The sequence below is a fragment of the Eulemur rufifrons genome, chromosome 10 (assembly GCF_041146395.1).
Source record: "Eulemur rufifrons isolate Redbay chromosome 10, OSU_ERuf_1, whole genome shotgun sequence".
Classification (NCBI taxonomy): domain Eukaryota; kingdom Metazoa; phylum Chordata; class Mammalia; order Primates; family Lemuridae; genus Eulemur; species Eulemur rufifrons.
In genome coordinates this window covers 1,601,423-1,614,802 of record NC_090992.1, presented here as the reverse complement: position 1 = coordinate 1,614,802, position 13,380 = coordinate 1,601,423, and the positions used below count along the sequence as shown (strand labels likewise).

At 42.6% G+C, this 13,380-nt stretch overlaps 1 protein-coding gene across 2 annotated transcripts in view; it reads left to right on the top strand.

Annotated features, from left to right (window-relative positions):
* Positions 1-10,871: 10,871 nt before the first annotated feature.
* The window catches only part of AFF4 (ALF transcription elongation factor 4), a 57,923-nt gene continuing 55,414 nt past the window's right edge, over positions 10,872-13,380 (top strand). For both annotated transcript variants that reach the window (XM_069483613.1, XM_069483614.1), the window contains exon 1: positions 10,872-11,192. The gene's annotated coding sequence lies outside the window, so the exon portion shown is untranslated. The remainder of the gene's footprint in view (positions 11,193-13,380) is intronic.

Genomic DNA, 13,380 nt, shown 5'->3' with positions numbered 1-13,380 from the left:
ATCCCTTCTCCAAGGGGCCTGCTCTAGTTTCTTTTATTGGAGAATGGTGTTTAGAATCCGAGATCCGGGCGTTCAGTTATGTTTTTTACATGTTCTGAGTTTTTTTAATTTTACAAAAGTTCTCCATGCAGCACATTTTGAATTGTAGTATTCGAAGGTAGGTAGATAAGGCGTGGAGCCTGGCTGCCTTAATCTGTCTTGTGCTGCTATGACAGAATACCTGAGACTGGATAATTCATAATAAAGACATTTATCGACTCATAGTTCTGGAGGCTGGGAAGTCTAAGATCAAGGCATCAGTATCTGGTGAGAGCCTTCTTGTTGCTTCATCTCATGGCAGAAGGTGGAAGAGCCAAGAGAGGCAAAAGGGGGCCGAATTCACCCTTTTATGATTAGTATTAATCCCACCCATGAGGGTAGATAGAGCCCTCAATACTAATCTCTTCTCAAAACTCCCGCTTCTTTTTTTTTTTTTTTTTGCTTTTCTTTTCTTTTCTTTTCTTTTTTCTCTTCTCTTCTTTTCTTTCTTTTTTTTTCTTTAGCAAATGTACCACATCTTAAAATGTTCCACCTCTAAATACTGTTACAATTGCAATTGAACTTCAACATGAGTTTTGAAGGGGACAAATGATTAAACCATAGCACTTGCCATTAACTAGAAGAAATAAGATGCCACCACCTTCAACATTTCCCGCCTTCACTTGCTTTGCTTTACTTTCACAAGACTGTGAATGGCCACTGCACTCCAGCCTGGGCAACAGAGCAAGACTCTGTCCCTAAAAAACCCCAAAAGCCCCACAAACATTAATAGAAGTCCTCCTTGGAAGGTATTATACAAAGACATAAGACAGAGAGAGAAAAAGAGAAGTATTATTAGGGTTCTCCAGAGAAATAGAACGAATAGGATATATATATAAAAACGTGTGTGTATATATGAATATACACATCCTACATGTCTCACATATATAGATAATATATGAGGAAATTTATTGTGGGAATTGACTCATGCAATTACGGAGGCTGAGAAGTCCCACGATGTGTCTGCAAGCTGGAGAACGAGGAAATCCGGTGGCATGACTCAGTCTGAGTCCAAAGACCCAGGAACTAGGGGGACTGAGGGTGTAAGTACCAAAGTCCAAAGGCCCAAGAACCAGGAACTCTGACGTCCAAGAGCAGGAGATGATGGATATTCTAACTCAAAAAGAGTTCACCCTTCCTCTGCTTTTTGGTTCTACTTGGGCTCTCAAGGGATTGTCTGAAGCCCGCCCACACTGATGAGAGTGGACTGTCTTTACTCAGTTTACTGATTCAAGTGCTAATCTCCACGAAACACCCAGAAATAACGTTTCGCCATGTGTCTGGGCATCCCTCAGAGTAGTAGAGTTGACACATGAAATTAACTATCACAGGAGATGAAACATGAGAAATGACAACTATTTTGGATGCTGGAAAGTGGATGCTGACTTAAATAACCATAGAAGACCAAAGGCCAAGCCTACAGTGAGGTCGAGTCGACAGGAAGCAAGCCAATTTATGCCACAGACTGAAAAGCGTCCAAACTTTGTGGCACCATACAGCTGTCAGCCAAGGCACAGGGGGGACTTGCAGACAGGACTGGCAGAAAGGGGATGTAACAAAATGCACCCTTATGCGTGCCTGTTCTGCTCATGCCCGGTGGGGGCTTTTAATTATTCCTTATGCTTTTGCTGAGATATTTTGCAAGTGAGCAGTAGTGAACACCTGCCATGATTAATGAGGACTCCATTAACTTAAAATTAGAGAAATAATACAAGTTGCCATATACTAACAGCCGCTTGGAATATAGACAATGTGTGTTATTAGACCTCATGTATACGTCTCTAGCACCAGATAGTACGCTCGCAAAGGTTTTGGACAAAACCAAGAAAGAAAACCGTGGAACTGCTGGGGAACATGTGTATGTGTGTGTGGACACTGTGCTGTGCGCTTGATAAGCTGATGCCCTTCGTTAAGAAGTCCTGAGGGGACTGAAAAGGTGATTTCTGTACTAGCCAAATCCATCACGATCACAAAACATGGAAGCCAAAACAACCCGATATTTGCACAAGGAAAATCCGCCGTAACTAGTTAGCTATCTTTTTTTTTTTTTTTTTTTTTTTGAGACAGAGTCTCACTCTGTTGCCCGGGCTAGAGTGAGTGCCGTGGCGTCAGTCTAGCTCACAGCAACCTCAAACTCCTGGGCTTAAGCGATCCTACTGCCTCAGCCTCCCGAGTAGCTGGGACTACAGGCATGCACCACCATGCCCGGCTAATTTTTTGTATATATATATATTTTAGTTGTCCATATAATTTCTTTCTATTTTTAGTAGAGACGGGGTCTCACTCTTGCTCAGGCTGGTCTTGAACTCCTGGCCTCGAGCGATCCACCCGCCTCGGCCTCCCAGAGTGCTAGGATTACAGGCGTGAGCCACCGCGCCCGGCCTAGTTAGCTATCTTGAAGGGTCTCTGAGCACGTGTACGGAAGAGAAAACATTCATCCATTCAATTCGGGCAATCTTTAACCACTGTTACTGAGTACCTGTCCCTGTCTCCCGAGGGTTTACAGACCATTAATGAACAATTATAGATGTCTTCAAGTGCTGCAAACAAGTTGCCAGAGAGATTAGAGTCCCAAACAATTGCTGGACGAGTTCAGCAAAGTCTTCCGGGGGAGGTATAGCTGGCTGAGAAAGTTGCTGAGCCCGGCGGGAAGCCAGTTTGTCCGGGAGACTGGCAGGGCTGGCGGCTGCCAGCAGTATGTGCTGTATTATCAAGGGCATCTTTGGTCCGGCTACGGGATTTGTATTTTACCTGGAAGATGACAGGAGAGCCTTACATTCAAGAAACATTTAAGAGCTTTTCAAGAGTGTCAGGGGTGGAAGTAGAGAAACAAATTAAATGACTAACTAGAAGAAGCAGTTAAGCCTACGCCTCAACCAAGGATCACAATGTCTGCGACCCAGGTTTTGTAATCTGTTTGTCTGAGATGGCATAACTTTTCTTGTGGATCTCTAATATTAATGTAATCCTGGGAAGGCATCAATATAATATTACTAGATCTCTTAGAAAATGTAAAAAAAAAAAAAGAAAAAATTGTGGTAGGACCACAAGGACACACAAATTAGGACAGAAATAATGAAGAAATTAATAAAACCTATGAAGTTAATGGTGTTTGTAAATATACATAAATAATATAGAAATATTTTAAATATATTTTATATATTTGTAAATATATCTGTGATTAATAACCAATTATATCATAAAATACATACTGATTGATTAGTTTTTAATCAACATTTAAATATTCAGAAAAAATTATCTTTTCACATTTTATTACATTTATCACCTTAATATCTTTAGCATTAAGATAAGATAAGGAGAGACATTACTATAATTGTCCAGAAGAGAAATGAGGGTCTAACCTAACACATTACCAATGAAAGTACAAAGGAGGTGACAGATATGACAGATATTAAGAACACAGAAAGGACAGACTTTAGTGACCAGTAGACTGTGGTGGCAGGAGAGGTTCACCCGGGACGATTTCAGGGTCTGTCGTGTAGATGACTCGGTGAGTACAGAAATACAGGTATTCATTTCAGTACAATTACAACAATAGTAACTACGACCACGACAAATATAGACCGATGCTAGCAATGGGAGAAAGGTCAAACTATTTTTATAGTATTAACACAATGGAATATTAAAATGTTTTGAAAAATTTCAGATAACATTCGGAAATCTGAAAATGTAGAGTCTGATAGTGACTAAATTGCTAACAATTCTCATAGTTGGGTGGTAAGATTATAGACCAAATTTTTTCTTTATTTTCTAATTTTTCTACAACTTTAACAATAATCTGCACATTATTAAAGTGTACAGTTTGATAAGTTTTGACATACGTATACTTTCATGAAATTGTCACAAGCAAAGTAATTAAACATAACCATTGCCCCCAAAAGCTTTCTTGTGCCCTGTGGCACAAGCTTCCAATCCATTCGTCCCTACTCACCCTACCTCCCACCTACCTATCATCAGGTAACTACAGATAGAGATTTTTTTTTTTTTTTTTAATGAGACAAAGTCTCTCTCTGTTGCCGGGGCGAGAGCGCAGTGTTGTCATAACAGCTCACTGAAACCTCAAACCCCTGGGCTCCAGCAGTCAATTAAAAAATGAAAATTGTGGTAAAATACACATAACAAAATTTATCATCTTAACCATCTTTGAGTGTATAGTTCAGTGGTATTAAGTACATTCACATTGTTGCGAAACCACCACCACTGTCCATTTCCAGAACTCTTTTCATCCTGCAAAACTCAAGTTCTATATGCATTGAACTATTACCCCCATTGCACCCCATCCCCAAACCCTGGCAACCGCCATTCTACTTTATTTATGTCTCCATGAATCTGACTACTCTTGGTACGTCATATAAATGGAATCATACAGTATTTCTCCTTTTTGTGACTGGCTTATTTCATTCAGCATGATGTCCTTGATGCATGGGGTGTCCCAAAGAAGAGAGGAAAGTGCCCTGAACTTGTCAAGTGGGTTCTTGGCTTCGCACAAGAATGAATTTGAGAGCGAACCAACTGGCCACAGGAAAATTGTATTGAGACAGAGACAGACAACAGATCATACGTCACAGAGAAGGGGTCCTCTCCCAAGCAGGAAGGGAACCCCTTATGGGCAATGGCAATGTTTTTAAATGTTTAAAAACCCCGTTAGGAAACAGCCACAGTGACCAGCACTGTCTTGTGGTCAGGCCATAAAGGTTAATCATGAACTGCTGTCACAGAAAGGCAAGCACAGTTTGTAAAGCACTGGGCTTAGTAATTAACCCATCCCTGAGTGGTCCCAGGCAGTGACTTGCTTGCGACTTCCTCGTTCAGAGTGGCTAGGGTCTGGTATCGTTCAAAACGGCTGCGCTGAGACTCTCTCCACCTTCCTTTTCTGCCTTATCGCTACATTATCTTCAAGGTTCATCTGTGTTGTAGCATGTGTCGATTTCCTTCCTATTTATGGTCGAATCATATTCCATTGTATGTACGTAACACATTTCGCTATCCATCATCCATTGATGGACACTTAGTTGATTTTACCTTTTGGCTATTACGAATAATGTTGTGAGATGGAAATTCTTACGGATGAGAATTGCCTTCAACCACTGTTACTGAACACCAAGTTGTTTTTGAAATTAGCTTTTGCGGAAGATTGATATGTTTCTTAATGAGTTCAACCCAAAATTACAAGTGAAAATGGTGCTTAAATGTGAAACTTTCTGTGGCAAAGTCATTTTGGTAACAAATACCTTTTCTATCACTCAAACTACAGTGCCTGCAGCTTGTTTTGGAATTCACTACAGATGTTAAAATTTCCATATGTCAAAATTCATTTAACTGTACAATTGAAGATCTCCCACCAATCTTCAATTGGAAGTGATTACAATTCAATGTAATAATATTCTCAAAGCCCTAATTAAGAGAGGAATTGGCCAGGCATGGTGGCTCACACCTGTTCCCCTCTACCTGGGAGGCTGAGGTGAGAAGATTGCTTGAGCTCAGGAGTTCGAGACCAGCCTGGGTAAGGTAGCAAGCCCCCTCTCCATCTCAAAAATAAATAAATAAATAAATAAATAAATTTGAGCTTTCAAGTGCAAATCAGAATTAAATATGAGAAGAACCTGATAGAATTTTATAAATTTCTTCCAAACAATGAATATTCTCAATATCACATGACAGTTGATTGATATCGTATTTGGCAGTACCTATCTGTGAGAAAAGATGTTTTCAAAAATGAAATACATAAAATCTCATTACAGATGAGCATTAACAGAATAATATTTTAAATAGCTTTTGATGATAGGAAATACTATCTTTGAATCCTAATTAAGTGAAATGTAACCCTCTGCCTTAAAAATTGCTATATTCTTAGTATCCCTGAATTATAGAACTTACTCAGCTACTATATTTTGAATTTTATCAATAAACAATTTATCTAAGGCTGGGCGCAGAGGCTCATGCCTGTAATCCTAGTGCTTTGGGAGACCAAGGAGGGAGGATGGCATGAGCCCAGGAGCTTGAGGTTGCAGTGAGCTATGATGATGCCACTGCACTTCAGCCTGGGCAACAGAGTAAGAATGTGTCTCAGAAAGAAGAAATGTATTGAAACTGTTATATCGTTATATAAGTACCTACATAAAATCCTTGATTTTGCCTCTTAATCTGCAAAGCCTAGAATATTTTACTATCTGTCCTTTACAGAGAAGTTTGCTGATCCTCGTCTAGATGAGGACAACATGGAGAGAGAGAGAAAAGGGCCAAGCACCAAGTCTTAGGATATTCTACTCAGAAGTCAGGAAACGCTGCTGCTGAAAAGCAGCAGCCAGGGTAGGAGAGAGGAAAGTAGCAGAGTATGGTGTCTCGAAGGCCAGGCACAGTGGCTCACGCCTGTAATCCCAGCACTCTGGAAGGCCGAGGCGGAAGGATCACTTGAGCTCAGGAGTTCGAGACCAGCCTGAGCAAGAGCGAGACCCCCTGCCCCCATCTCTACTAAAAATAGAAAACATTAGCTGGGCATGGTGGCACAAGCCTGTAGTCTCTGCTCCTCGGGAGGGAGCCTGAGGCAGGAGGATCACTTGAGCCCAGGAGTCTGAGGTTGCTATGAGCTAGGTGATGCCACTGCACTCTAGCCCGGGAAACAGAGCGAGACTGTCTCAAAAAACCCCAAAACAACAACAACAAAAAACACCAAGAGAAGAAACTCTTTCGAAAAAGAGAGAATAGTCAACAGTGTTGAACTCCACTAATGTGGAGACAAAGGCTTAGCTTTTGGATTTGGCAACGTGGAGATCGTTGATGATATTAGTGAGTGGTTTCAGTGGAAAAGACAGAACAGGAAGGGTCAAGAAGATTAAATAAATGCTTATAAAGTTTCTAGCATCGTGCCTGGCACTAGTATTCACACTGATTATTGAAGCAGATATTGTTGGGGCTCACTTGTGTCTCCTCTCCCCCACGGTCTCAGGAATACCAGTCTGACTTCCAGCTATGCAGGTGTTTCTGCTTTTATTTGCCTGAGAACTTTCTCTGGCTGCTGGAGTCTACTCTGCCTGCATCTCACAGGCTGGTGGGCAGGGGAATTAACGCCCCTGGGAGCAGCCCTCAGTAATGACCAGCAGGATTTGCGTAAGTACTCCAGCTCCCTGGCCCCTCAACAACTCTGCGGCATGCGTTCTCCACTTTTCTTCCAGTGTTCAGCAGGATTACGAACAGGAAAACCTGGCACCCATGTAATTTGAAACAATCATCCACAGAAAAACTTAACTCATAGTTATGATTCCTGAAGTAAGAGTAAAGATTTGGATTGCTCATGACCCGTCCCCAGCTCAGGCTGAAGAATGGCTACAAGATGGAACATTGAGAATGGAAACCGTATACATCTATACAACTTATGTTGTCATTAACATAGTTTATTGTTTCACCATCGTCTTCAACATAACTTTACTATTCTAGGAACCTTTTGACCAGGAAGAGAAAAATTGCAAAAAGATTTATTTTTCATTCGGAAACTTCTCAAAATCCCGCTTAAATGAACATTGAACTGGTAAGCTTTTCAATAGATGGCTTCAAATGACTGTTCACACTTTGTGAGAGGCAGAATAATGCTTTGCTAAAGATGCTCACACACTAATCCCCAGAACCTACGAATATGGCAAAGGGGAATTAAGGTGGCAGGTGGAGTTAAGGTTGTTTATTCAGTTGACTTTAAAATAGGGAGATTATATTCTGGACGATCTGAGTTGGCCCAAAGTAATCAGCAATGTCCTTAAAGTATATACTTTTATAGAATATATAGTAGAAATACTTTTTATATATAAATAAAATAAATAATGGTGGCAGAATATAAAGTCAGAGTGACGTGATTTAAAGGGACTCAACTAGCCATTGCTGGCTTTGCAAGTGGAGGAACGGGGACAGGCGAGGAAACGACTCTGTCCCTGAGCCTCTGGAAAGGAGCAGCCTTGACAACACCTTCATCTTAACCCAGTGAGACCCACGCCAGGCTTCTCACTTACAGAACTGTAAGATAATACATTTGTGTTGTGGTAAGCCCCTAAATTTGCGGTGATTTGTTACAGCAGCAATGGAGAACCAATACACTCTCCCAGACTCTTTTTTTTCTCCAAGAGGTCCTGAGACAATGTGCTCCTCTCCCAGAGTCTTTAAATCTCACGCCTTGCTGTGTCCACTTATCCTAAAATATTATATGATGATTCTTACCCAATCCTAATCAAGCCCCCTGACTTGAAAAGCCTTCTTAAATAAGATCCCAAAACCTTATAAATATTCCAACTTTGCCCTCTCCCTTGGGGATGCTACTGAGACCATGTCAGGGTAGTAATCTCTTTTGGTGCAGTAAATACAATAGTAAACTCAGCTTGGCTTTATCAACGGGTTGTTTTACTGATATTTGTGGGGCGTTAGCATCTGACAATTGTTTTATCTGTGTACTTAGAACTGTATCTGTTATATAGTAGATGTTTAATAAATATTTGATAAATACTGAATAAATTATCTTAGTTTCTAAAATACCATGGAATAATGTTTCTGTAGCAGTAGTTGTGATTTGGTATTTCCATATCTAAATGGGACTTTCAGATATAACTGGCCAAGATCATTCAAGGCCTGAATGAAACCTTACACATGGATGTTTATAGTGGCTTTATTCATAATTTTTAAAAACAGGAAACAACCCAAATATCCTTCAACTGATTAATGGCTAAACAAGCTGTGTTATATCCATATCATAGAATACTACTCAGCAATAACAAACAAATAAATTACTGATAGATGAAACAACAATGGATGAATCTCAAAGGCATCATACCAAGTGAAAGAGTCAGACTTGAAAGGCTAAATACCGTATGATTCCATGTATATGATATTCTGGAAAAGGTAAAAGGTGTAAGGAGAGAAAACAGACCTATGGTTATCAGGAACGGGGGTGGAAATGAAGGGGCCGAGGGAGGGCCGTGGGGTCACGGAAAGGTTCTGTACCTTGATTACGGTGGAGGTTACACAATTGTTTGCGTTTGTCAGAGCTCATAGAACTGGACATTAAAAAGGATGAATTTTACTGTATGTAAATTATACCTCCAAAAACCTAACTTAAAAATAGTACTCCACTAAGAATTTCTACTCCTAACAATATACATTAAATCCTTTGTTAAAATGTTGCATGTTAATAAAAAAATCACATTTTTTTGAGATTTTTTTTCTCTTATAATTTTTATGGTAGGTATTTTCTGCTATTTCTCCATTCTGTGCAGTAGTCTTACATTGTTCTGGAACTTAAAGCTAGAGACAGAAAATTCACTTTGTTAAAAATGGATGTATCTGATTAAATCAATGATTTTTTTTTTTTTTTTTTTTTTTGAGACAGAGTCTTGCTCTGTTGCCCGGCTAGAATGCCGTGGGGTCAGCATAGCTCACAGCAACCTCACACTCCTGGGCTCAAGCTATCCTCCTGCCTCAGCCTCCCAAGTAGCTGGGACTACAGGCATGCGCCACTATGCTTGGCTAATTTTTTCTATATATTTTTAGTTGTCCAGGTAATTTCTTTCTATTTTTTTAGTAGAGACGGGGGTCTCGCTCTTGCTCAGGCTGGTCTCGAACTCCTGACCTCGAGCGATCCTCCCACCTAGGCCTCCCAGAGTGCTGGGATTACAGGCGTGAGCCACCTCGCCCAGCCTGTCATAATATGTTTTGAGTTTTGCATTAATACATTTCCTAATTTACATAGGTATATAGAGAAAATTTATATTAGATAAAAAGAGTGATATAGGTTTTAAAAGTTTAAAAGAATAGTAGGTCATCAGGTATTTTCAAAATGAAAAACATTATACTTCTATTGATGCTGGTGAATTACCAGCTTCTGGGGCTGATAAAAGAATTTTCCTATGTACATTTCTTGTAATAGTTTATTACAAAGTTCCTCAAAACCTTTGTATCTTATTAAAAAACAATCTTTAAAATGATTGCTTCAAAATTAGAAAGTAAAAAACGAAAACAAAACACAACAAAACCTTCACGAGGCTCCTTCACTGCCAGAAAACAGGTAACAGACATGAGAGCCTAACGTGTTTCTCAAAGATGAACAAGAGGTCGTCCTGGGACAGTTAACTGTGCTGGGTTCTGTGAGGCCCTTTGGAAATTCTGTCCAGTCTGTCAGTCTGTAACCATTAGTTCACACTCAGTTAAACTACGGCCTGCCCTCTCTGGCAAGATGTTAAGAGGTGAAGGAAATGTTCGGCATGATGATATTCTGGGAAAGGTATTAATGGCAGAAAACGTTTGGATGAGAAAGGGCCGGCTTGGCTTCTTAGCACAAGTTTGCCTTTCTGTGGGACCTGTTGAGGGGCGCCGGACTCGAAGCTTCCCCACTGGGAAGCAAATTTAGGGGGTTAGGGTTGGGCCGGATCCCCGCAAGGGCAGAGGGCCTGGGCCCCTTCGCCAGAGCCCCAGAACCGGTGGATCCGGCCCGGCCCGGCCCCGCCCTTGCGAGCCCCACTAGCGGGCTCCGCGCAGCAGGGCGCGCTGTGCCCGGGGCTCAGGCCTAGACCCCGCGGGCCAGTCCTCGCCCTGCGCCGGGTCGCCGGGCCCGACAGCCGGGCACGTCACCACCCCCGGGCGGCGCCCCTCGGCCCGGCAGGCCCACTGCCCACCACTTTCCCGGCGGGGAGGGGCGCGGGCGTCACGTGACGCCCCGCAGCCGCCCGGCCCTGGTCACATGGGTGGCACGGCTGCTGCGTCAGTCACAGTCCTGGCTGTGGGAGTCGAGCCGCCGTCGCCGCCAGCGGACGGGGCGGGGATCTCGGTGCCAGGTCTTCGTCAACCCGCCCCCGCCGCCTCAGTGAGGCGTCCCGGCCTGGGCCCGGCCGTCATGGAGCGGGGCGGGCCCTCGGCCTGTTCCGTGTGAGGCGCGTCGCCGCCACCGCCGCCTTCGCCGCGCCAGGCCTCCGGGACCCCCGCCGCCGCCCGGAGCCCCTCGCCCTGGGCAGCCTGTCGCCGCCCCTCGTCGGGCTCGAACGCGCGTCCGGTGAAGGTGCAGGCCGGGCGCCGCCACCGCGCAGCCAGGAAATGGTTCGGGCCTAGCGGAGCCGGGACTGGAGGTGAGAAGGGCCGACGGGCCGACGGGGCCGGGCCGGGCCGCGGGGACGGAGGGGGCCGGGGGCCGCCGGAAGGCTCGGGGAGACCCTCGGGCCAGCACTGCTGAACCGGGCTTCTCCGCTCCTCTCCTCGGCGCTTTCCACCCCCCATCCTCCGCAAAAATAGGAAAATACGAGCAGCTAACCCAAGCCTAACCAGAACGACCAGAAACCCATCTTTTACCATTTCTCCATCCCTCTTTCGTTCCTTAATCCATGCCTTTCCTCAGACATGCCATCGGCTGATTTGTTACTTTTTAGCACCCTCCTCGATTTCAAGTTATTTCTAGTTAAAGAGAAAAATACAGGCCCGGGTTCTGGCTAACATTACCCAACTAGTTCTCGCTTTCCTTCTCGCGATCCTGCGCACCTCCCCCACCGCCTCTGCAAAAGAAAAAAAAAAAAAAAAAAAGGAAAAATTTCTGCCTCCGACTAGGGAAGGGGGTTGACTAAAAATGGGAACGCAGGGGTGCAGTACTCGAATGTCGCCCGCAGCCCGTGCGGCGGCCTGTTACCCTGCCATCCCGATGGCTCGCGTTTGGATCCCGGTGTCTAGGCCTTTCCACCAGCTGCCTGTGCTGGAGGTTAATCTCGCAATTGACGTCAGTGCTTTGTTCCTTGCACTTTGCTGTTCCTTCCACTCTCCGAGGATGGATCTGACGTGTAGGAGTGTGCGGTGTTTCCTTATTGCCTTTTCATTCACAAGTGACATTATGGGAAGTTGGAAGCACAAATCTGAAGTGCTTGCGTGTGGAGCTCCAGGCGAAGAGTTCGATTTAGCGTTGGCGTAGTTCAGTCCGTTGCAATTCAGAAATGTGCTGTTTCTCCCTTGCTGGCCATATGGAGGTTTTCAACCAACGCCAGTCCCTTTTCCGCTGACCAGGGTTTTTCTTGACGGAATCTAAGCTGTAGGTGCCTGTGAATATGCTGTTTGCAATTGTGACACATAAAATGGGGACTGTTCTTAGGCCTTAGATGTGAAAAGCTCAAAGCTTTGTTTCTATATTGATTCTGCGAAGCTTTACAAAGTGCTTTTTTTTATTTAACTGTCTTTTAACTTATCAAAATTGAAATATTTATGAGAACTTTCTTAATTTGGAATTTGATAAAGAGCTTTTGTGGCCTGTGAGTCTGCCTAGGATCATTTTTGGTCATATGTGCATAAAGAAGTATTGGCAAGTGGCCACTTGGTTTTCAACAAAGCTGGCTTCTTTAAATTTCTCAGGTTCGTTTTCCTATTCATCACTGCATCCTTCAGCCTCTAAACATAAAAATGAGTCCCAAGGAGTTATTTTTAATTATCTTTCAGAATTAACTTACTAAAAACCTGGAAGCAATTTTTTTTTTATACCAGCAGTTTCATTCAGTTTGTGGTGGTTTGCAGGCTGATGACGACTTTGATTTTTGTTGGCTTTATAGGAACAGAAGGCCAATTTTACTTTAAATAAAATTTTACTTCAAATGGGGACCAGATAGGATGTCTGAATGACCAAGCCTTTATTGTTTGGTTGAAAAAAAAAAAGTTAGCTGTGTTCATTGGAACATGGCCTACAATTTGGGGGTGTAAAGGTGAAGCTATATAGTAAGAATTCTTAAAGATAGACTATTTTTGTTCCGATTCACTTTCTACTTGTCAGACATTCTCACATTCAGATTCAGACATTCTCCTCTCTGTGCTCTTAAGTTATCGTGCCCCCTTTGTAACAGTTAATCTGCTTTGTATTGTAATTTTCGTATAGGTCTGTTGTAGTGTCTTAGAGCAAGTACTTTATTTATTCCTCTTTTTAGCATTCCCAATGTTTTATACAGTTATTAGATTGAATTTGAATGTGATAGTATTTTGAACTTGAAATTAATTGTTCTATCAAGTTATCCAATCTATATTTCACACAAAGATTATCTAAAGAAAACTGTGTGAGCAAGTGATCAGTATTTGAAAGTAAAACAGTGAGTATCAGCTTCAGAGGATGAGGCAGAAGATATGAAGCCTTCTAAAAGTTCTGTATCTTACCTTTTTTGAGGAGGTAAAGTATATGTCATGATTTTATGTGTACCTGACAGGAACAAAGAAAACAGGTATTTCTTCTTTTGTGGCCATCTACTGGTTTAGAATGGAGTCCAAAATCTATGGAGATTTCTTTTTTTTTTTTTT